The sequence below is a fragment of the Camelus ferus genome, chromosome X (genome assembly GCF_009834535.1).
Source record: "Camelus ferus isolate YT-003-E chromosome X, BCGSAC_Cfer_1.0, whole genome shotgun sequence".
NCBI classification, from domain to species: Eukaryota; Metazoa; Chordata; class Mammalia; order Artiodactyla; family Camelidae; genus Camelus; species Camelus ferus.
Genome location: NC_045732.1, coordinates 25919556 through 25946276, shown reverse-complemented (window position 1 = coordinate 25946276; position 26721 = coordinate 25919556). Strand labels below are relative to the sequence as shown.

Here is a 26721-nt window from a genome sequence, read left to right as displayed (position 1 = left end):
AAAGAGGGAACCACAGCAGGGCAGCACAAGGGGCGTGCTCACAATATAACTGGGCCCCATAACTCCCCGGGTAGGTAACCCACACACTGAAGAAGAATTAAGTCACAGAGGCCCTCCTATAGGAGGGAGAACTCTGAGCCCCACGTCCAGCTGCCTAGCCTGGGATTCCAGCATTGGGAGGAGGAGATCCCAGGATATCTGGTTTTAAAGGCTAGCAGGAGCCCAGGAACCCCATAGGACTGGGAGAAACAGAGACTTCACTCTCCTGGGAAGCACACACAGAATCTCGTGTGTGCCAGGTCCAAGAGCAGAGGCAGTGATTTCATAGGAACCCAGGCCAGACCTGCCTGCCAGTTTTGGAAAGTCTCCTGGGGAGGTAGGGGGCGGCTGTGGCTCACACTGGGGATTTAACAGCTGGTGGTGGACATTCCGGAAGTGCTCATCTACCTGAGCTTTCCTGGAGGCTGCCATCTTGATTGGATCACCAGCACCAAGACCCATCCCCACCCAACAGCCTGTAGGCTGAAGGGCTGGGAAGCCTCAGGCCAAACAACATACTGGGTGGGAACACAGCCCCACCCATCAGCAGACTTGCTGAGCCACAAACACATCTAGACATCAGAGGTCCAACACCAAGCTTCACCTAGCAGGGTGCAGGCACCAACTCCTCCTGCCAGGAAACCTGCCTAAGCCTCCAGTCCAACCTCACCCACCAGAGGCAGATACCACGAACAAGAAAACCACAATCCCAAAGTCTGTGGCAAGGAATCCACAAGCACAGGCCAGACTCTACACTGGGACCAGCTGGACCCCACCCCTTGGGTGACATGAGAGGAGTGTACTGTTGGGGCACACAGAATATCTCCCACAGAGGGCTGCTTCTCCAAGGTCAAGAAATGTAACTAACCTACCTAAAAATACAAATAGAAAGGTAGACGATATGAGGCGGCAGAGGAGTATCTCCCAGGCCAAGGCACAAGATAAAATCACAGAAGAAATAAGTGATGAGGAGCTTATAGAAAATTTATCTGAAAAAGTGTTTAGAATAATGATGGTGAAGATGTTCAGAGAATGCAAGAAGAGTATAGATGCACAAAGTGAAGATTTTAACAGAGATTAAAAATGTAAAGAATACCCAAACAGAGTTGAATAATAAAATTACTGAAATGAATAACACACCAGAAGGAACTAAGAATAGAGTAAATGAGACAGAAGAATGGATCACTGTGCCAGAAGACAGATTAGTGGATATCACTACTGCAGAACAGAAAAAGGAAGAAAATGAAAAGAAATGAGGATAGTTTAAGAGAACTCTGAGACTACATAAAGAAAACTAATATTCACATTATAGAGGTCCCAGAAAGAGGAGAGAGAGAAAGGACGTGAGAAAAGTTTTGAAGAAATTATAATCGAAGACTTCCCTAAGATGGAAAACAATCACTCAAGTCCAGGAAGTGCAGAGAGTTCCACACAGGATCAACCCAAAGAGGAACACACCAAGGCACACAGTAATCAAATTAACAAAAATTAAGGACAAGGGGAGAACATTAAAATTAGCAAGAGAAAAGTAATAAATAACATACAAGGGAATTCCCATAAGGTTATCAGCTGATTTTTCAGCAGAAGCTCTTCAGGCCACAAGGGAGTGGCACGATATATTTAAAGTGATCAGAGGGAAAAACTTTTAACCAAGAATACTCTATCCAGCAAGGCTCCTGCTTGGATTTGATGGAGACATCAAAAGCTTCACAGATAAACAAAAGCTAAAAGAATTCAGCACCACCAAACCAGCTTTACAACAAATGATATAGAAAATTCTCTAGTCATAACCCACAAGAAAGGAGAACAAAAAGAAGAGGAAAAAACCCACAAAAACAAGTTCAAAACAATTGATAAAATGGCAGTAAGGACATATGTATTGATAGTTACCTTAAATGTAAATGGATTAAACACTCCAACCGAAAGATACAGACTGGCTGAATGGATACAAAAACAAGACCCATATTACAGAGCTAGAGACACGTGCAGGCTGAAATTAAGGGTGTGGAAAAATATATTCCATGCAAATAGAAACCAAAAGAAAGCTGGAGTACCAATACTTATATTAGACAAAATAGATTTTAAAATAAAGACTGTTACAAGAGACAAAGAAAGACACAACATAATGCTTAAGGGATCAATCCAAGAAGAAGTTATAACAATTGTAAATATAAATTCACCCAACATAGGAGCATCTCAATATATAAGGCAATTGTTAACAGACAGAAAAGGAGAAATCAACAATAACATAGTAATAGTGGGGGACCTTAACACCCCACTTACATCAATGGACAGATCATCCAGATAGAAAATCAATGAGGAAATATAGGCCCTAAATAACATACTAGACCAGATACACTTAATTGATATCTATGGAGCATTCCGTCTGAAAGCATGAGAATACACATTCTTCTCAAGTGCACATGGAACATTCTCCATAATTGACCACATGTTGGCCCACAAAACAAGACTCAATTTAATAAAACTGAAATCAAACCAAACATCTTTTCCGACCACAATGCTATGAGGTAAGAAGTCACTATAAGGAAAAACTTCAAAAACAGAAAACACATGGAGGCTAAACAATATGCTACTAAATAACCAATGGATCACTGAAGAAATCAAAGATGAAATAAAAAAATACTTTGAGACAAATGAAAATGAAAACACAACAATTCAAAACCTCTGGGACACAGCAAAAGCAGTTCTAAGAGGCAAGTTTATAGCGATACAAGCCTACCTCAGCAACCAAGAAAAATCTCAAATAAACAACCTAATCTTGCACCTAACACACCTAGAGAAAGAACAAACAAAACCCAAAGTTAGTAGAAGAAATCATAAATGTAAGAGCCAAAATAAATGGAATAGAGTAAAAAAATAGAAAATATCAGTAAAACTAAAAGCTGGTTCTTTGAAAAGATAAACCCTTAGTCAGACTCACCAAGAAAACAAGGGAAAGGGCCCAAATTAATAAATTCAGAAATGAAAAATGAGAAGTCATAACTGACACCACAGAAATACAAGGGATCGTAAGAGGCTACTATGAGCAATTTGACACCAACAAAAAGGACAACCTAGAAGAAATGGACAATTTCTTAGAAAGCTACAATTTGCCAATACTGAACCAGGAAGAAATATAAAATATGAATAGACTAATTACCAGTATTGGAATTGAATAAGTCATTTTAAAACTGCCAACAAACAAAAGTCCAGGACCAGATGGCCTCACAGGCAAATTCTACCAAATATTTAGAGAAGAGTTAACACCTATCCTTCTGAAATTCTTCCAAAAAATTGCAGAGGAAAGAACACTTCCAAACTCATCATTCTGTGAAGCCATCATCACCATGATATGAACACCAAAGATATCACAAAAAAAATTATAAGCCAATTTCATTTATGAATATGATGCAGAAATCCTCAAAAAATACTAGCAAATCAACTCCAACAATATATTAAAAGAATCATTCACCATGATCAAGTGGGATTTATCCCAGGGATACAGGGATTTTCCAATATCTGCAAATCAATCAATGTGACACACCACATTAAGAAACTGAAGAATATAAAAATATATGATCATCTCAAAAGATGCAGAAACAGCTTTTGATAAAATTCAACATCTATTTATGATAAAACCTCCCTAGAAAGTGGGCATAGCTAGAACATACCTCAACATAATAAAGGCCATATATGACAGGCCCACAGCTAACATCATACTTAATGGTGAAAAGCTGAAAGCATTTCCTCTAAGATCAGGAACAAGACAAGGATGCCCAGTCTCACTACTTTTATTCATCATAGCTTTGCAAGTCCTAGCCATAGCAATCAGAAAAAAAAGAAATAAAAGGAATCCAAATTGGAAATGAAAAAGTAAAACTCCCACTGCTTGCAGATGACATGATACTATACATAGAAAACCCTAAGGAAGCAACCAGAACTCATCAATGAATTTGGTAAAGTTGAAGGATACAAAATTAATATACAGAAATCAGTCACATTTCTATACACTAACAATGAAATAGCAGAAAAATCAAGGGAACAATACCATTTACCATCACATCAAAAAGAATAAAATACCTAGGAATAAACCTACCCAAGGTGGGCAAGGAACTGTACTCTGAAAACTATAAGACATTCTTGAAAGAAACTGAAGACAATGTAAACAGTTGAAAAGATATACCATATTCTTGGATTGGAAGAATCAGTATTGTTAAAATGGCCATACTACTCAAAGAAATATACAGATTCAATGCAATCCCTAACAAATTACCGATGACATTTTTCACAGAGCTGGAACAAAAAATGTTAAAATTTGTATTTTGTGGAAATACAAAAGACCTTCAAGAGCCAAAACAGTCTTGGAAAAGGAGAACAGAGTTGGGGGAAATTACACTCCCTGACTTCATACTACACTACAAAGCCACAGTAGTCAAACAGTATGGTACTCACACAAATGCAGACACATGGATCAATGGAACAGGATATAAAGTCCAGAAATAAACCCACCACTTATGGTCAATTAATCTATGACAAAGAATGCAAGAATATACAACAGAGAAAAGACAGCCTCTTCAACAAGTGGTGCTGGGAAAACTGGACAGCTACCTGTAAGAGACTGAAATTAGAACATTCTCTAACACCAGATACAAAAATAAACTCAAAATGGACTAAAGACCAAAATGTTAAGGCCAGATACTATAAAACTCCAAGAGGAAAACATAGGCAGAACACTCTTGGACATAAATCACAGCAATTTTTTTTTAACCAGCTCCTAGAGTAATGGAAATAAAAGCAAAAATAAATAAATGGGACCTAATTAAACTTAAAAGCTTTTGCACAGCTAAGGATACCATCAACAAAACAAAAAGACAACCTACCGCATGGGAGAAAATATTACAAGTGATGCAACCGACAAGGGACTAATTTCCAAAAGATACAAACAGCTCAAACATGTTTATATATATACATATAAACATTTATATATATGTATATATATAAATATAAACACACACACACACACACATATATATATAAAGCAACCCAATCAAAAAATGGGTAGAGGACCTAAATAAACATCTCTCCAAAGGAGACATCCAGATGGCTAACAAGCACATGAAGAGATGCTGAACATCACCAATTGTTAGAGAAATGCAAATCAAAACTACAATGAGATATTACCTCACACCAGCCACAATGGCCATCAGTAAAAAGTCCATAAATGATAAATCCTGGAGAGGGTGTGGAGAAAAAGGAACCCTCCTATACTATTGGTGGGAATGTAAAATGGTGCAATCACTACGGAATACAGTATGGTGACTCCTTAAAAAAGTAAAAATAAACACTATATGATCCAGCAATCCCACTCCTGGGCATATATCTAGTTAAAAATATAATTTGAATAGACACATTCACCCCCATGTTCACAGTAGCACTGTTCACAATATCCAAGACATGGAAACAATCCAAATATCCATCAACAGATGACTGGATACAGAAGATGTGGTATATTTATACAATGGAATACTACTCAGCCATAAAAAATAAAATAATGCCCTTTGCAGCAACATGGATGGACCTAGAGACTGTCATTCTAAGAGAAGTAAGTCAGAAAGAAAAAGGAAAATACCATATGATATTACTTATATGTGGAATCTAAAAAAAAAAATACACAAATGAACTTATCTACAAAACAGAAACAGACTCATAGACGTAGTGAACAAACTTATGGTTACTAGCCAGTAAACGGAGTGGGAAGGGTTAAACTGGGAAATCGAAATTTGCACCCCTTGGGGAGTGACTGAATTGTTAGCTATCTTGACTGTGATAGTGGTTTCATTGGTGTATACATCTATCAAAATTCACCAAATTGTACATCTGATATATGTGTAGTTTACTATACAGGAATCATACCACAATAAAGGTGTTTAAAACAAAAAGACAAAGAAGTTATATCAACTTTACCTGCATGTTTTAAAGGAATAGATGTCTCACTGAGAACACTTCTGCTTCCCAAAATTATAAAACCAAAACCAGTTCATGAAGTCTTAATGGAGGGTACAATTATGAACGTAAGACTTGATGGAATGAAGGTAAGATGTCTATAGGAGAATTGATACATCTGAATAGGCTTCTTATAGAATGGTTGCATGTCTTTTACCTGATTTTATTATGCAGATGGTCATTGTACCTCACTGGGGAACGTTTCCTCACCTAGTACTTGAGACAGAAGGTATGTAAATCCACCATTCAAGAATATTAATTGGACATGCTAAAGGAAACCGACAAAACTGCTTGAGCAAAACACAAAAATCTTTTGATTTACATCATAGTTCAAAGTCTCCCTGGTATCAAGCCAACTGATGATAACATAGTTGGATGGGTGGATCAACCTATGATTTCACTTAAGTTACATCTTACAGATCTTTGCAAAACTGGAAATGCAGCTCTAGAAACAGTTCAAATTTAACCCATTACTTTCCATCAATCCCACAACCTCCCCTATTTATGTCAAAAAAGGCATGTAGCTGCTCCAGAAACTCTTTTCTAGACCATTTCCGATTCCTAAAAGAAATAATCAGGAAAGAGGACTTTTAGAAAATACAAACTGCTGTAGAAGCACCCTCGCCCAACAAGCTAGTTCAAGGAAAATTTTAAAACAAAAACTGTAAGATGTCTGTTTGCATCTGTCTGTATGTCCATGTGTGTGTCTATACATACAAATGTGTTACAAGTATGTGGTATTTTTTCCACCTCCAGATGGTATTACTAAAATTAATTTGTAAAAGAGCTCCATTTAATTGGCTTAAAAACAATCACTATATAAAATGAGTATACATTCAAAATATAGTAGAAACTAACCCAAATATTTTTCAAGTTCACATAATCCAGGATTAATCTTTAGAAAATAAAAGCTAATTTGGTTTAACACGGACATATCTTTAGACTTCAACATTAAGTCTAGTACTTTTACTCTAGCTAGGCTTACTAGCAGTCAAATAAGCTCATGTTATCTCTTGCAAAATTTGTCAGCCAGAAAAACAACTTAGGGTAATGACTGATGTTGTCTAATGTCTAATGAGGTTTTTGTTTTTGTTTTTGGAGATAAACTAAACATGGTTGTAAGATGAATTAAATGTTAATCAGAAAAGAGTTTTCAGGTGAACTTTTTAGCAGTGATTGTTTTATGACATATCTACTTTATCTAAGAGATTATTCCAAATGTCTGGTAACTTACACCCTTAGAGTTTAAAAGTTTTGCTAAATTAAGTTAAATGAGTTAAGCTCATTTGATTATCTAGATCATCCCCAAATATAAGAAGATAATGAAACATTACTGAACATAGACTTTACAGACAACCTAAAGACATCTGGGACCATTACTAAACATATTTGGTACCACACTGAGAAATTTTCTATGAGAAAAGCATGTTTCTAGAAATTATAAAAAGTATTTGTTTGCCAATTTATAGAATGCTAATGTCAAAGACAATTCATAATTGCTTACTTTTTAGTTTCACTAGAAATTAATGGCTTCTAAGGGTTTTTAAAAATTCTAATGTATGTGAATAAAGCTACTGGAAAAAAAATAAGGGAAATATCTCCATATGCAAGGAAAGTAGGGTGTGTGTTCTCAGTAAAAGAAGATTTGTGAAAAAGGAAACTTTGAAAGGAATTTTATGTGTTGTCAGGACTGGATAAAATTGGAATGAATCTAATTAGGTGAGTTTTAATTTCAAAAATAAACTGGTGCAGAATTGAAATTTGGTGCTTTCTGTTGAAAGGACATTTTTATTTTCTATTGGTTTGCTAAGTTTTGCTCTTTCAAGTTGCTCTTTATAAACTTCTCTATTTGCCTATGAAGCCTTTAGTTCTTATGGTGGTTAAATGGATAACTAAGCATTGTCAAATAGGATCACAAATCACTGTGAAACAAAGTGTTTTAAAACCTTTTGGATATTTTTGACAAACTTGACAAAAATCAGATTCTAAATGAAGTATTTTTGACTTAGAACTATAAAAGATAAGGTATTTCAGAGGGCCCCTGAAATATCTCAAAGATTTGTTTTCTCTCATTATTAAAAAAAAATGGAGATTTTAAACTAATTAGGCTTATTTGATAAGTAAAATTACACAGGAAGCATTATCAAATAAAGAGTTAACACTAAGCCTTGTTTATGTTGTGTCTGTATACATATGTGTTATAAGTGTTTCAGAAATTGTGTGGAATTCCTGCCACTCTGATATGTCCTGGCATAAAAAGCTGTATGTCATCAAAACGGAGGCTCACACTAAAAGGATGGAAGCTGAGAACTGGGAAAATGCCCTAGCTGACTTTCATGCCAAGGCAGCAGCAATAGACTTTTGCCATCCTGATGACCTTGTAACATGGCAACAGTCAGCTCCAACATCAGATAAATTAAAACAGATAAACAGTAGCTGTCAATTAAACCAACAGTCAGGCTATGGGGAAAACCAAGACAGCAGCCCGGTTCTTCCTGGCTCCTTGGCAAACCCTTTTTGGTTTTCGCATTTCTTCACCCACCATAGTACGCTGAAGATGAGTCAAATTTTAAATAGATATTGGTAGGGATATTTCTATAAAACTGTGCAAATCATCTACCAGCAGCATCTGATCCTGGAAAAACTGTTCTTCCCAGAGGCCTCAGACCTACTCCCTTCTGTCCCCTTTGAACACCAGCAGCTGGACTTCATTCAACCGCCACTTAGGATGGGCTATCAAAATAACCCTGTTATTGGGTGCATGTTTTCTGGATGTGTTGAAGCCTTCCCTTGCTGCGAGGCTGATGCCTTCAGTGGCAACAAAAGTGTTAGAAAATGTGTTTCCCACTTGGGATACATTTTTTGCCATCTCCAATCATCAAGGTACACACTTCACTGGGCAAATCATACAAGTCTTAAAAATTTGCAAACTTCTTGGAATTATCACTGTCCCTGTCATCCTTAGTCATCGGGCTATGTTGACAGAATAGAAAAGCTGCACTCAAGCAAAACAAGAATTACATAGGACTGAATGAACTGATGAATATGATTTTAATTTTTATGACTTTGTCTAAAATATTAATTTTAATCTTTTATTTTCCAGATACAAGAAAAACAGAGCAAATTTGGTAAATTACACCTTTGTAAGCAGAACTGAAACATTTATCTTTTTCTCCCTACCCAATCCCTCCAGAATTCAGAAACTCACAAGGAGTATTCTTATTTTCTTGGTAGTATAGTTATTTGCATAAGTTCAGTAAGACTCTGTTCTCCTTACAACAGGACACAATTGGAAACACTGATTGTATTACCAAGGCTTTGACTGGAATGTCCTATTTGACAGAGACACCTGTAGACTCTGATTAGACCAGACAGCTTGAAGGAACTAAGGCTGACTTTATGGAACCATAAAACCCTTGGAAAACCAGCCTGGGACCTTGCTGACCGAGTTCCCAACAGCCTTACCAGGTGAGTAAGGAAGGTCACTTCCTGGCAGGTACAGGAACCTCACGATATTATGGTTACCTCAAGAAGTGAGGAATTCACCCACATCTATAGGTATTACAGGCAAAATCCAATGGTAGTCTTTGGCTTGTTTTTGTTGGCCTCAAGAGGCCTTTAAAAGTTCAATCCGAGATTCCTTGTGAAAGGGGAAAAAACTATTCTTGTTACACTTCTATAAATAATCAGATCAAGTTTATTGAAACCAGACTTATTTTTGTGAAAAAATTATTAATTTGACAATCTCTGGTTGAAATGGGGGTGTTTTTAGAGAGAAAAAAATTTTCAGTAGTATCTTTGTGGGTATTAGAATACATTGATGAGCCTTCACCACACAGGCCTCTATTCCATTAGTTAGACACGTGCTTTGGGGGAAAAAAGTGCACAAAAAAGTCTTTCAGGTTTTATTATTTACCTATAAACTGGACTAGATCCTGAATTCTTCCAGTTTTCTCCAGTATCTGGCGATGACTCTCCAAACTAACATCTCTAGTTTTTCTCCCATCCTTTTCACTTGGCATCACTGAGAACTAAAACTGACCTTTTTCTGATGCCTGAAAGCTTAAGTTGGACAACTTGATGTAAGTTTCAAAGAAATCACCACAATGACTCATGTATGGACAATCTTTGTGCCTGTTGCTGTGTGGGCCAATGAAAAAGCTGAGAGACATTCAAACTGCACCCCAGGAAAATCTGTCAGATGGCCACTGCCTGCCTCACTCCATCTGAGGATGCTTCCAGCCTGACGTGTAGAAATCTTCTCTACTGGCTATCCTCAGAACTCAGAAATTGAAATTATAGTCTACTCTCATCATTAACCATTGTTTTTCTTTTGTTTCCACAGAAATGCCTTTTATTAAATACCTGATTGCTTGCAACATAAGCCTAACTAAGGGAGCCCACCTGCATCACCACCTCCTGAAATAAGAGACAACTATTAAACTGAACTGACCTACTCTCAGGACTGAGACTGGTTCAGTGAGATGGAGCAATCTATCGACCCACCTCCCGGACTGTGAAACTTCCAGGGACGTTTCAGAGTAGGGAACTGTAGGACTTCAGAATAGGCCTCCCCAAAACGTGCCACTTGTGCATGAGGGTTATTTTGAGTTAAAGGCTATCAAGAATCTGTAGGTTCAAGAGAAACTACTGCTACTCCCCTAAACTGGAAGAAACTAAACTGGCAATTTTTCCCAGAAAAGGTAATTTTATATAAATGGCCCCATCTATATGGCAGGGCAAACATTTAACTATCAAACATCTGTTCTTCGTCCTGTGAATGACCCTCCCGTACTTGGAAGCTTCAGGTGCCTATCCCGTTTCTTAGCTCAGGATGGCACACAGACCTTATTTTACCTTTTTGTTTCTGAATGTCTCATGTATGTGGGATTTCTTATTACAAAATTAGATTTTCTGCTGTTGATCTGTCTCAAGTCAATTTCTTGGACCAGCCAAGATGCTAGATGGGTAGAGGAAGGTTCTTTTCTTCCATCATGATCTATCTCCAGCTATCTTTAACATATTCAAAGTTGGGCCCCATCACTCAACTCTGCCATAGTCTTCACAGCTATCACAAGAGTCCTGAATAGTCATACTTAGTCAGACAGAATGAAAGTGTTAAACCTATGGCCATTGTGTACAGAAACTTGAGACTCCTAATGTTTTCTAAAATCAAATCAAAATTATTTTGTGCACTTTTTTCCCCCCAAACACGTGTCTAACTAATGGAATAGAGGCCTGTGTGGTGAAAGCTCACCAATGTATTCTAATAATATTGCTAATAATGACCTATTTGATGTATTCTAACAATACTGCTAATAATGAATTCTCTCAGGTTATCTCCCCCTTTCAGGGCCTTCCTTCACACTGTTTCTTCTGCCTTGAACATTCTTCCTCTCCCTTGCCACATGGCTGACTCTGCCTGTCTCCAGACCAACTTGTCTAAATAATGCCCACCTGTATTTCTTATCACTATACCCGTATGGAATTTAGAATAAATGTACATCTTCATTAAATTGTTTATTGTCTTTTTTCCCATTTAAATAAGCCCATGTTAGATTCACTAATTTGTATCCAAATACTGTTAATAATTTCATGATTAATTTTATGCATCATTCACTTCAAAATTGAGATTATTATTACCTGGGTATAAATTAGTGAATATTACCATATTTAATACCATACTGTGCAAATTACACACCAGCTCTAGACTCCTCCCCAAAATACCTGAGTCTATGTTTTGTGCCCACTAAGCAGATTAAAGTACAAAGTTGCAGAAAATTAAAGAAAATCACACAAAATCCTACGATTAGGGAGTGGTAGAGCTGAGAATTAAGGGCAGATCTTTTTGACTGCAGAGCCCATACCCTTAGGCAATCTGTGACAGTATCTCTCCAAGAGAAACACTGGGTCATTACTTTCTGATACGCTAGAGATATGCAAGGACCCATGTGTTTCTCTGCCGTTCACCCTACTAGTATTTGCATGCTGCTATTGATTTGGGTACAGAACAAAAATGCCTGAAGGAGGAATGACATCCAACTTTTCTCCCTCAGATTACTTCCCCTAAAGCTGCTCCTGGAGATTACATAACTAACTGCCCCTAACGCTGGTGGTCCTCACTGGTAACAGGAACAGTCTTGTAAAGCCAGATGAGGGTAGAAATCCACAAATATGTTCTGTTTAGAATTTAAAAGGAGAATATCATTTTCATGATATTCGATTCTAGATATTCTTATGCCAAAAAATAAACACAGACGCAGAATAGCATGAAGGACTGAACACTCACAAGATGTAATACTTCCCTGTGCACTAAAAGGTTGGAGGTCTAACTCAGAAGCACTTGCAGTGAATTGTTCACATAATGGTGCATGAATTATCTTTAGCGTGCTGGATTTATTCAGTTTCTTCTTCATTAAAAGAGAAGTGACTTTAGATACCTCCTTGGACTCCTGATTATACTGTGGAATCAGCTCATGACATGAATTTGCATTCACTTTGACCTCTAACAAGCAGAGTTTAGAAGGAAAAATAACAGGGAAAAAAGCTTTCACTTTCTGCCATAACCAACATAGTCACTGAAAAGGAATTTCTTACCCCAAAATATATCTTTTTGGAATTAAGATTACTTTGAGCTAGTTATTTAAGAAACACTAGACATAGGAAAAGCTCTGAAAACCAAGTAGAAGTTACTCTTTTTAAGAGACACTTACAAACCGACAACATAATGCCATTTGCAGCAACATGGATGCTCCTGGAGAATGTCATTCTAAGTGAAGTAAGCCAGAAAGAGAAAGAAAAATACCATATGAGATCGCTCATATGTGGAATCTAAAATAAAAACAAAAACAAACAAAGCATAAATATAAAACAGAAACAGACTCATAGATATAGAATACAAACTTGTGGTTGCCAAGGGGGAGGGGGCTGGAAAAGATAGGCTGGGATTTCAAAACTGTAGAATAGATAAACAAGATTATACTGTATAGCACAGGGAAATATATAGAAGATCTTACGGTAGCTCACTGAGAAAAAAATGTGACAATGAATATATATATATGTTCATGTATAATTGAAAAATTATGCTCTACACTGGAATTTGACACAACATTGTAAAATGATTATAAATCAATAAAAAATGTTAAAATTAAGAGACATTTACAAGGGAAATCTCCATTTTTAAGGAAGCAAGGATGACTATCTCTAGAAACTCTTATAAATGGAGAAGGCAAGGACTTAAATCTGCGTAACAACTATAACCTTGTTTACTGTGCTTTTCCTTGATTCCCTCCCATAACTGACTCTTCCTCTACCCCAACATCTTTTGTCTTTAGTGGAGATGATATTTAAAGTGATAACTTGGGCCATTTTGGGGTACTCAGTCTTCCTGGATATCTCCCATTTATATAAGAGGTATACATGTGTGAAATAAAATTCATATTTTATGGTAAGACAAGAAAAATTTAAACATAAAAAAATTCTTCGATGCCTTTTGGCCTCCTCTCTCCCCGACTGTGCACTGGGCATGTGCATTATGCACCAAACATGCCCCATCAGCAGGAATACCTGCGCAACCATAAGGAACAACATGCTCCTAGCATCAAGACAACTCCTTAAAAGATAACATTCCTTCTTGATCCTATGAGGGATCACATGACCCACCAGGATAACATTTAGATCTAGATAACCTAAACTGTCAATGATACGTCATTTGACATATAGCCCTCTGTCTCAACAACTTATATAACTGTGCCTTGACTTCTAACCAGAACAGTTCTCAGAGCTTTCTGAGATGCTTTTCCTGGTTATAATCCTCAAATTTGGCTCAAATAAAATTTTCCATTTCTTTCTTAGATTGACTGATTAATTTTTTGCCAACAAAATGTTATTACATTTCTGTTTGTTTTTCTCCTTTTAATCCATCTTTTTTATTTCCTGGGGGTCTCAGCTAAGAACCTAGAAGGGTAGATGGAAAATTGTTCTCTCCCCTAAATCATCTAGCAAGTCAAGTCCCAGCCAGTTGAGACGTGAATTATTCTATGATAATGAAGTGTCACTCTTCAGTGTGTGATACTATATACTTTATAGTCAATTTAAGGCCCTAAATGTTTCTCAATCTATAAAAATTTTATCAGTAGATATCTTGGTAAAAGTCATTTACCAATAAAAGCATATGAAATAAGCCATTTTAGAATATAGTTGATGATCATTTTCCACAGTAAAAAATAATCTGTCTGGAGAGTAATATAAAGAAATAAGCACAATGAATTTACTGAACTGTAGGTCTGTTTCAATGGAGACAATGCACTAGTGCCAATAAAATTCTACCTGTTAATTTATAATATCTTTTAAAAATCACCTTTATCAATAATGTTAAATTTTATAATTTTATATCTTAATTTTGTAGTTTTATATCTAATAGGTACTCAATATTTTATTAAAACACTTCATTTATTGAAATATAAACTAATGATATGGTATCATGGGTTTCATTTTACTTCTTATTTTTAAGTGACAAAGTACTATTTACAAGTAAGATTCGAATCTGCACTTCATAAAATGTTTTCCAATTTAACCAAGTAAGCTTGACTATCTTCCTTCTATCATTTCAGTAAAAATGTGGGTAAATAAGTAGAGAATATTCAGGCACTAAAAAGACAAATGTGAAAAACAAAAGAGAAAGAGAAAGCTGGCTGGCCAGATAAGTGACAGAATAGTTTGTATTGAGAACTGTTTAAAATCTAATTAGTTTAGTATGTAATCTAGTGGTTTTCAAATTGCAGTCTCCAGACCAGCACTTGGCACCATCATGGGAGCTTATTAGAAATGCAAATTCTTGACCCACATCTCAGACCTACTGAATCAAAAACTCTGAGGCCGACAACCTGGCAACCTGAGTTTTCACATGTCCTTTGGTAATTCTGATGTGAACTAAAGTTTGAGAACTTTGCTCTAGTCCATTCATTCATTTATTCATTCATCCATCACATACATTGCTAACTTCTTATCACATGCCAGGTACTAGGTGAGTAGCTGGGCCAGAAGTAAAGACTAACGTATCAACAGCAACAATCTATTGAAAGCTTACTCTTTGACAAGACATTTCCGTAACTAAGATCATTAGCCTTTATAACAACCTTAGAAGTATTTCTATTGTTATGTTCCAAATCTATTTTTGGGAGGACAATGGGAGCACCACCAGGCAGCAACCAGCCCTGTTGGAGAAGTGCCTAGCTCTGCCCCAGAGAATCCCAGGTGGTGTTGCCCAGACAACGTGACACCTGAGTTGCCTCCAAATTTTAACTGAATTTCCCAAGAAAAAACAAACTGAAGGAAAGTGAAAGAAACTATGTTATCAGATAGTTTTCTAGGGAATTCACATTCTGTAATTTATCACAACAGCCCTCTGAGGAAATTAGCAACTCTTTTAAAAATTCAAAACAACAACATGAACCTAAATGAGTAAGTAATTGTCTAAAGCCATAAATTTTCAAGTTTAAGAGAAGGGAGTTGAGCCTGGCTTGAACCCAGAGCACCTGCAAATCCTCTGAGGTGTGACAATACATGGTCAGGAAGTTTAGTATGCTGAGTGATAGGGTTGTGAGGAGATACAATGGACTACTACTCAACCATGAAAAGGGATAAAATAATGCCATTTGTAGAAACATGCATGGACCTAGAGATTATCATACTAAGTAAAGTAAGTCAGACAGAAAGAAAAATATCATATAATGTCACTTACACGTGGAATCTTCCAAAAAAATGATACAAATGAACATATTTACAAAACAGAAAGAGTCTCACAGACAGAGAACAAACTTATGGTTACCAAATGGGAAGAGGGGAAGGGGTAATTTCGAAGTTTGGGATTAGCTGATACAAACTACTAAATATAAAACAGATAAACAAGAAGGACCTAGTGTATAGGACAGGGAACTATATTCAATATCTCATAATTACCTAATGGAAAAAATATGAAAAAAATTATATATGCATGCATAACTTAATCACTATGCTGTACACCAAGAACTAACACAACACCGTAAATCAACTACACTTCAATTAAAAAAACAAACAAACCTGGGGGAAAAAAAAGAGTGCCTGGAGTGTAAGGTTTCTGAAGATTGTGCTTAAGGCTGAGAACTGAATGACTACTGGGAACCATATTCTGAAAAATTCTAACTCACGTGATGAGTTCAGATCTCCGTACTTTCGGGTTAAGGTCTCAGTGGAAGTACAAACACAATAAAACAATTTGACACATGTGAATTAACGTAAACCTGCTGGCTCATGGATCAGCAAACTTTTCACGTACGGGTCCAGAAACAAAGTATTTTCGACTTAGCAGGCCAGTTTTCAGCGCACCTACTCAACTCGGAGGTAGGAGCACAGACGGATCCAGAGACGATCCATAAATGAGTGGGCATGGCTGTGTTAGAATAAAACTTGATTTATGGACACTGAAATATGAATTTTATTTAATTGCCAGACGTCCTAAGACATTAAATTTTCCCACCCATGAAAAAAATAATAATAAAAGACTGTTGTTAGCTTGCAGGGCATACAAAAAAGTTACCAGCTGAAGTCGGCCCACAGTCCTTGTTTGCTGATTATTTCCGAACTCTGAGAAACCCTTAGCAAGTTAAAAGTTTTTTTTTTTTTAAGGAAGAAAAAAGAGCAAGGTAAAAGAAAGGAGGAAAATACCAATCTAAATAATTCAGAGAAGGGGTAAAAATGGTTTAGTGCATACATTGTTCTGAACAAACAACCTTACTCCTATGGTCCAGGACTTACTCTTACCTTGCCTAAAGCACAGCAAGCCAAAACGCTGACTCCAAGGTCTCCAGCAAAGAGAGGGTTTATCCGCAAAGCAGCCAAGCAGGGAGACAAGCCACAATTTCACCTCCGAAGAACAAGGGGCTTGGAGCAACTGTGGGATAAGAAACAACGCGTCAGCGCGGCTTGAGGCGCGAGGAGCGTAAGGCGAGATGATTGCAAACAGCTGCGGTAATCATGGTTCTGCGCAGGCGTGACTAAGCTACGGGCCCCTGCAGGGTCCAAAGAGCGCGCAACAGAAACTCACGCATGCCCAGTTGAAGGGTTTGGGGTCCTATGCCGTCCTAACCAGATCAGCTCAAACAAGAGCAGCTGACGCCAAGTTCCTGGAAAACAACTCCGGCTGCTTGGAGGACATGTAAGGTGTTTTTTTTAGCAATAATTAAAATGACCTTGATTAGTGACAGCAGGTTACAGGTGAAATGGTTATAACTAACGTTTATCCACGGTTTCAGCATCTTTGTGAGATTTAGAAAAAAATCCCATCTTCTCAGGTGGAAGCATAGGCTCTAAAGAAAGCTACACTAACTGGTTTTCAGCTTCACTCGCCCAATGCCAAATATTTTTGGTTGAGGCACATTTTGCACAACTGTTCCTTGCAGCCCTGGATTCTGCATTATCCCATCACCGTTCATCTTTTTTCACCTCTTTATTTTTATTTGTAAATAAATTCTCATGTAACAATCTCTCATGAGCAGAATATTAAATATTAAGTATATGACATTTTTATTTTCTGTCTCTCAACAACCATTAACCATGAGTAATAAAGGCTTGGGCCAATAAAAGATGAATGCTACATCTTCTATCTTTTACTTTAAGTTTTATGACTATTGCATAATCTTCTCAAGAGAAAAAAACATGCTCAGGTCCTTTTTGCTGAGCTGATATGGAGAGTTAATTGAGGTCAGGTGGCAGTTAAACAAATGCATGCAAGAGGAGGAGTTATAACTAAGAATATTAACATATCTTACAAAATCAAATACAGTAAATCATAAACAAAGTGAACCAAAAAAATGAATCTGAGGAGAATTGAGCATCATCTTTATAGGTTGAAATAAGTAGAGCTACAACGTTGATGGTTAACAGAGTTTCTGTGACCTCAAACTCTCAGCCACAAATGATTATTGGTTTTTAGATACCTTCTGGGTTTTTCCTTGGCACCTTGTTACACATAGGTTGTTCAAGGAATTAATGCCTGTGTTGTATTCTAATTTGAAACACGTTAGGCCAAGAAAATTAAATTATTTTATATTTTACATAACTTTATCAATGTTTATTTCTTCAGTGAAGCCAATATTGTTTTGCCAATTCTTGTTTCTTCCATTCTTGAGGTTCCATGACTATAAAACAAAAATGGTAGTTTCATGTTAATTCAGAGAAGGATCACAAAATTTCAGATTCTAATAGGCCTCCTTTCAAATGCTTTTTCCACCAATTCGAATATGTAACTTTGGACAAGTTGCTTATTTCTGTTAAGCAGTAAATTCTTCATCTCTTAAAGTCATCATAATTCCTACTTTACAGCTGTTTGGGGAGGACTGAAGGTAGATACAGTCAAGATAAAGGTTAAATTATAGGTATAATAAAACCTCACAAAAAGAAAGGATGATTGTTGTACAAATCTACTCTGAATTTTCAAGTCATTATTAAAAGGGTATGCATTTATTAGTATGAGTGAATCTTATCTTTTCCTTAAGTTATTGACAATGTTTTTACTGCTCTGATATGTTGCATGCCTGACATTTACATGCATTAGGAATTCAAACACTTCATTTGCTTATGAAATTGAATGGCCTTCCCAAAAGATGACATACCTTATACAATATAATTATGTGGTAAGATGTGGCAAGAGAAATCCTAAAAAAATTTCCATTCACAAATTTCTAATTATTCTTTCTTAACCCATGTTAACATCATTACCTTAAGTATAGGCGAACCAGATAAGGTGTAATTTGATATACGATCCTGCAACATACAAAATTCAATGCCTTTTCTCCCCAGTAACTGAAATTCTATGGAAACTGGTTTATCTGGAATTAAGCTTCCTCTCTAATTCATATTGCTGAATTTCCAATAAATACAGCTAATTAAGGCTCAAACTACAAAATAAGAGATTTTATCAGATTTTTCAGACAGAGGAGATGGTTAGCATAGGGATGAAGAGTCATGGAAATTAGGAGAGTGAGGTAGAACTAAAGGTGGGTTTGATCCCTAGCTCTATTGTGAATAACCATACTTGGTGTAGAATTTTGGTTTAATTACTTGATCTCTCTTTCCTTCATTTGTTATATGGGAGTAATGATATTTCCTACCACTTGTTGTGAGGATTAAACGAGTTAAGAAATGAATATGTAAAGAACTTAGAAGAGTACCTACCATCTATGATGATGATGATGATGATATCCACATGGATGTGCCACAGAAAACTGAATGTCAGCTTAGAAAATAAAGTACACCCTTTCCATCTTACTTAAGCTTGCTCCTTTTCCTTTCTTATGGTTCCCAACCCCAAACCTTTCTTAATCACCCAAATGTAAAACCTGACAGTCATCTGGGGATCTCTTTGCACTCATCCCTTCCACATCCAATCAGTCATCATGCTTGTGAACTCTACTTTGTAAATGTCTTTTAAATAGGTCCCTTCTCTTCATCCTCTCTGTTATGATTGTAACTCAGATGGTCACTATTTGTTTTGAGTCTCATAATTATCTTATATCTGGTTTAGTTGCCTTGATAGTGGGACCTTTTCTCTAGTAACTTGTGTCCAAGATAGCCTCTGATGATCATCACCTCTTTTGTGCATGCTCTTCAAGAGGCTGCTATGACCCTGAATCAGAGTTTGTTGTTGCTGGTGGTGGTGGGTTGTTTTTTTTTTTTTTCTGACCCATAGAACATGATAGAAGTTATAGTGTGTGACTTCTGAAAAGCACTGCAGCTTTCTCCTTGGTCCTTTGGCCTGTAGCCATCATGCTGGAAGGACACTCACACAGCCCCACAGAGAGGCCTACTTACAGAGAAACTGAGGCCCCTGGTCAACAGCCAGAAAAAACTTGCCAGTCATGTGAGAGAGTCACCTTAAAAGTGTATCTCATAGCCAGTTAAGCCTTCAGATGAATTCAACACCAGCCAACATTCTGACTGCAACCACATGAGGACCCTGAGTCAGAACCACTGAGTCAAGCTGCTCTTCAGTTCCTGAAGGCCAGAACCTGTGAGAGATAATAAATCACTATTGGTTTTGTTAAGTTACTACATTTTGGGGTGACTTGTTATGTGGTATCTTTCTTGGGACCCCCTAAACCAACAGAATGATCATTTAAAAACACAAATTCAGTCATGTCGCTGCCATGTTAAAACCCTTCAATGAGCCCTGTTTGCCTACCAAATTCAAATCAAAACTTTTAGTCCTCATGAAGTTTTAAAGCTTTCCTCCTGCATATTTTTTCTGCCTCATCTCCATACATCTTATGCTCCACACATATCCACATATGCATACCTACATGCAATATACCATCTTCAGTCTTTTGCCTATGCTCTCCTTTCTTTTCAGAATATCCACATGAGTTTATTCTACCTGGAGTACTTCTCAGCACGGGTATCATCTTCATTCTACAGGCTTTCTGGATTTCCTGAGGCAGGTAAAGTCTAAGCTACCATTACACACTAAGTATATTCCCTAGTACAGTAATTATCATATTTTAAAATATTTTTTTCTGTGTCTGTCTACCCCTTACCTCCCACCACCCCACCGTATTAAGACGGTGACATTCTTTATGGCCATGGTGAACACTTAATAGGTATGAATACATAGTTGCTAAATAATTGTTTGAACAAATTGTTTCTGGTGAAAAGTTGCACTGAAGGGATTCAATCTCTGCCCCCAATTTCCTCTTGAGACATGTTAACCTATATTTTTGCATTACTTCTTTTGGTTCAAGATTACATGTCTCCACATGAAAGAGAATAATTGTCTATGTGTTTTAGATTTGCTGAACTGAGACCTTGATGGCCTCATTAACCCCTGGGTTCTACTTTTCATTGGCCAAGATTATATACAAATTTATAATCATATTACAATTTCATTTGTTTCCTTTATAATCTTACTATGGTTTGGAAGTTCTCATTAGTTCACTACATTTGATTGCCCCTGTGGAACGTAGCTGTTTTGGTTTTGGCAGGGTTTTTTAGTGAAGCTTCACAGCCAATTCTTGGCAGTCAATTTATAGGCTTGTAAAGGGGAATGTTAGCCAGAATGTGAATCTCTTTCATTTCATGCATATTATTGACTTAAAATTTTTAGGCTTCTAATGTAGATGACATGGAAAAGAGTATCACAACAATAATGAACAATAAGACTTACTGTGATAAAGAAAAGTCAACTTGTGAAAAGAAATTTTAAGAAGATGGACAATTATACTAATGTGAAGAAAAGCGTTTTCAGGAAAAGAAAAGTTATTTCCAAATCCGATTAAGATGAACAAGCAAGATGCCAAACTCTAGCTCTTAGATTAACTGAAAAATGGCAGTTTGTTTCAGTCAAGATATTGAAACATTCATAACTCTCTCATTTAAAGATACCAAACTGCTTAAAGCTTTGACTCAGTAGACCATTTATTAACACATTACTTCTCTTACATATGTGAACTAAATTATTGTATGAATTAAAGTGGTTTTTCAAATAGGCAAAAAATATTATACTGGTTTTCAGCAGATGTGGGCAATACAAATTTATCTAGCTAGAAAAAATCATTAGTGGACATTTCTTGTGAGCTCTCAGAACACTAATTAAAATCTAGTCAATAAAGGACTGAAATATAAAAATATTATCTTCTTCAAATGCCATTTAAAACCTTTATTTCGAATGTCTTGTTACATGTGTTTATGTGCTTGTTTTAATGTGCAAAATGCAACCAGATATCAATCCAATACTCAATGTTTCCAAAAATGTGGGTGAAAAGCCGGGATTAATGAAAGTTATTACCAAAAAAGTTTACATATATAAAAACAAGGTCATGTTTATAAGTCACAAGCAGAGAAAAATCAATCATCGAAAAATATCCTTGGAAATCATTAAATTGTACTAAATTAGCTATTCTTCAGGGTTCAGGAAAAGTGATCTAGCAGTACTTAGAGCACCAAAAATAAAATTCTTTTTATATCACTTTCACATTTTACTACATTTGACAATTCAGTTCTCTTATTAAGTCAGGCAGAACAATAAACATTGAGAAAATACACTTATTAATCTGTATTCAGAGCACTTATCAAATAGAAAGTTGAAATGAAATTGGTATAACAATTCTGCTTCAGTTAACAATTTTTCTCTATTTGGGACATTTCAAGATGCTTATAACTTGTCAAAAGTCAACCTCTGACTGTAAACTTTAGTGTAAACTACTGAATATAAATACACTATGTACTAATCCTATGGTTCTACTTTTATCATTGTCATAGAAATATTTAAAGCAACTTACTTATCATGAGGTACAGAATTTTAGCCAGCTGAAACATGATTAAAGACAGGATCAGTTGTATAAACGTGAAATTGGAGCCATTTGCTGACAACCTATTTACTTTCAGGCTATTGGAAAAATATGTAGAATATTGTGAAAGAAATGGATCTGCTTTTTCACTTATATGTTACAAATGCCCACAATAATGCCTACTATGTGGTTAGTACTTAATAAATATTTGATAAATTCATTTAACGAGGAGGTGAGCAAGCAGTTACCTACATCTAACTTGGTTTCTTTATATTCAATGTTTAAGGATTATATGGCAACAGTTTAAATGAATAAATACTGACCAAGAGGCACGCTTTAAAAGGGAAAATACGTATTTTGATGTTAGGTGAATAGATTTTCATTTAAATAGGTTTATACAACAAACAATAGTTGCATGCCTACTATGTGCCAGACAAAACTACTAGATTGTAATTTCTAGAAAATGAGTTCCACCCTCAGATTATCCTAAAATCCCTACAACCTTCCACAACCAGAAATGGAATAGACTTCATTGGATGGGCATATCCAAAAATATAACTTACTAAGAGCCAAACCTAGTCTTCTCTTTATCACAGCATATTTGCCTAAGAATCCTGAATCAACTGTTCTGGAAACCTGGTTGGTGTATGTACTCTGAATTTTGTGAGGATATATATTATAGAAATGAATGTGTGGTTGAGCCAGGTTCTTCAGCTATCTAAGGTCAGACACTGTCGAGAGGAAATGCTGAAGTCTAACTGCAGATTCCTCCAAGTTTTTGTTGGAAAGTCACCTTGGAAAGTTCACCCAAATCAAATCCAAAAGGCCTGTCTTCTACCCCAGTGTACAGCTGGAAGGAACAAAGCTGAGCTGGGATTGTGGTGGGATTGATACTGCATGGATACTCCCATCATTAGGCACTATCTGGGTTAATCTGCAGGGAGCTGGTTCAACCTGGCCATCTCTTACGAGTGCACTTTAAATGTTCTGAGAAAGAGCCACCCAAAGTGTATGAAGAGGTAGGGACAAAAGAGTAACAATGTACGTTGGCTTGCGCCCTTCTTCAGTTTACCAGGAGCAGAGGCGAGCCCTATTTACAAAGTACCAATTCCTCTCACCCCTCAGGCTTCCAGGATCAAGTCCAAAAGAACTTAACTGGGCCACCCATCTGTCTTCACAGGAACTACTCTAATGGAGAATAAGGTCATATCAACCATTCGTGTCTGTTTATTTCTGTGGGAAATGTTGAGTCACTTTCTGACAGCAACCCTTGGTAAACACAATAATTCGTGTGTTAAGTAGATAATGGAGTCCCTGCAAACCTTACTGATTGCTTCAGCCACCAATAGTACCACTGAACTTTAATCTCTAGGTCAATGTAATGTCTCGAAAAACAGATGGACATTTCACTGGTCCATATTGATCAATCACACAATCCTTACAACCTTCTAATCATGAGCTTCAGGTAGACTCATACACAGGCAGCACTCCACAAGGGCTCTTTCCTTGGGGCTTTATGTGGCAATAATACTAGTGACACTTCAGTCTCCCTGACATTTCATTACTCTAGCAGTCGTTGCCAAAGCCTCAATCTTCAGTCTAGACCGCACTCCTCCCGAGTCTGTTCTATCATCATCCTCATCAATATTTATTCTCTTTACTGGCCTTTCTCATTCCAGACTAAGATTACTCAATGCGTTGTTTTCAGAGCAGACTTAGTTGAAAATGCAATGTTCACTGAGAGCATTTCAGATTAATACAAATATTCATAGAGGAGCAATAAACCAGGTCAAGTATTTTCAGGGTTTTTTTGTTTGTTTTTTCACAAACAGCAATGAGTTCATATGCTTTTGTGCTTTTTAGACAGAGATACCAGAGGAAGTTAATGTTGGGATGAACTGTTACTTAAAATGTATGTATATAAATGTATGTATGTTCGTATGTATACCCACATGCATTGTTACATATTTTGAGATGTTTTTAAATCTTTTGTGTAACAAATCATCCGATGAGATTTTGGAGGTTATTTCATATTTACAGATGGCTATCTGCTTGCTCTGCTTTAAGAAAATGAAGGCATTAAAAGATTTGTGAAAACAGGCTTTAAAAACCTTCTCAATTATCAAAAGTTCTATCAAAATGTTGTTCCAAAGCCAAGTTGTCAGGGACTCATAAATATTGATTATGTTTCTTCTAACCTTCATAGACAAGTTTCTAGGGCTTTATCAACACATCCAAAGAATTTGAGATATTGTTGCATTCAAAACATAAATGGACTCACCCAGTGAAGATGATATTTTGCAGCATTTGTTTTAGGAATGGGAAATCTCATTTGGCAATATTTAGGGAAGACACATTTAACAGAGTAATATTCACAAGTGATACTGCTGCAAAGAAAATTCAAACCCAAACGTTCATATTGTCTTTTAAAACAAAGATTTTATGTAAGATTCTCCACCCTCCCTTCCCACTCCAATGAAATGCTGGGTCCAAGGGTATTTTGCTGTGCTCATTTTTTGGAATCTTTACTGTCCTTATTTTTGTTGACCAGTTTAGTTTAATTTACTTCAGCAGCTGGGTGGCTGATTTATCTCTAAAAAAAAAAAAGTATTTCCCCTATGAATAATTCAGACCTGTGCTGGTTATAAAATTGCATCTTTGGCTCTCTCCACAGCCAACTGCTTCTTTCAAGTAGCAGATTCCAATCCGTGAGTTTGTATCATGGGTCTGACATCTAGGGGAAAAAAATAAAACCCAAGACTTGTTTTAAACCAACTTTCATTTTCTCTTCACAGGTGCCAGGATTTGCTTTTTATTGTTGTTCATCAGAAAATAAAGTAGTTACTGTTTTCTTCAGACCCTGTGTTCTGGGCTTCTTTCTGTGCATTGAAGTTGAAAGAGGAACAAAGCAGGAACAGAGTGCTGTAAATAAATTACTTAGGATTGTGAACATCTGCAAAATTTGGACGATACAAATATATGTATCTTTTTGCCCCATGTAGGGAAAACAACTGCTAATTTTCACAATTTAGGATTCTACCATCTTCTTGAACTGTATTTTGAAAATTAATTTTGCATATGAGACACATTTCTTCTTACTCGCAAGATACACTTTTTATTTTTAAACATTTTAAAGATATTATTCAGATGAGCATTAAAACTCAGGTAAATCTTTCAAAGTCATATAGAAGTGGCCCCAAACTGATTTTTCTTGTTTTCTAATTAGAAAGAATATACACAATTAACTTAAAAATGTTTGTGTATATAGACTGTTTAGTATTTTTATTTTTCACTTGATAAACAAAGGAAGAAGTCATACCTTTCCTTTAACAATGTATATTTTAGTTAGTTTCATAGGACTCTTTGAATATTGTCCTACTGTCTAATCCAGTTTCAACTTACTTTAAAAAATAGATTATTTTTTTTACTTGCATACATAATATATCCCACTGTTTCTCCATTTTAATACCTATTTGTCAAGTAGACGAGGAGTTATCTCCATCCTGTGACTCAGGGTTCAAAGGAATTATGGGACAGTGTGCCATATAATGGTACTATCACTGTTAAACCTGCTAGGGGTCACTGTGTATAGCACAGTCTTAATTATCTCAACTTTGCCTTCAGCTGTTCCTCAAAAGGCCCTCCATTTGTACACCACTGAGAATAAGATATGGTTAGTAATGAGTTCTGAGCTATCCTAATGTTTTATGATTATTATAGTTATTATTATTATATAGAACTGAACATATATCTTGTTCAGTTCTACCTTTAAAATATAATAGATTTCAATGCAGGTAGATTTCTGAACCGTTAGGCAAACAAGACCAAAAGATAGTTGAAAAGACACTGTTTTCAGTCCTATTTTGGGCAAGGGTGCTTTTGGTTTTGTTTTAGACTTTTAACAGTTTGGTGACTATTCTACTTTATACCATTTTTAACTGCTTGATGTAGAACAAAACAGACTTACTTCCTCTGGACACAACCCAAATTCTCTTCTTTCATGATGAAAGCAAAGCTTTTGTTGCCATGTGTGTGAAATGGAGCCAAGAAAATCATTCGTGACACTGAGAGGTAATCCTTATTGCTGGTCTTTTGAGCCCTTCCAGGTTAGTTCTTAATAGGATTCTACAATGAATGCCCCTCGATGGCCTACGTTGTGTCCTCGAAGTGTGAATATGTGTACATCTGTGTATCTGTGGTTCTTGTGTCACGCAGTGCAAGCTCTATCTTCCCTTGTGGAAAACGAAACAAAAATTAAAAAACAAACAAAAGAAACCCCAAACGAAACAAAACCAACAAAAGCCTACTCACATTTTGGTTAGGGAGGTAGAAGCAAGCTAGAGGAGAAGTCTGCATGGTG

The 26721-nt window shown here is 36.4% G+C and overlaps 2 long non-coding RNA genes across 2 annotated transcripts in view; one reads left to right on the top strand and one right to left on the bottom strand.

Moving 5' to 3' along the window:
* Window positions 1–17224, bottom strand: part of LOC116661989 — a 76048-nt gene extending 58824 nt beyond the window's left edge. Inside the window, exon 1 of the long non-coding RNA XR_004317950.1 lies at window positions 16843–17224. This is a non-coding gene — a long non-coding RNA (uncharacterized LOC116661989). The remainder of the gene's footprint in view (window positions 1–16842) is intronic.
* LOC116661990 lies at window positions 17151–24275 on the top strand. Its single transcript, XR_004317951.1, has 4 exons — window positions 17151–17236; window positions 20429–20516; window positions 23487–23564; window positions 24225–24275. It is a non-coding gene; the product is annotated as an uncharacterized LOC116661990 (long non-coding RNA).
* The last annotated feature ends 2446 nt before the right edge of the window (window positions 24276–26721 follow it).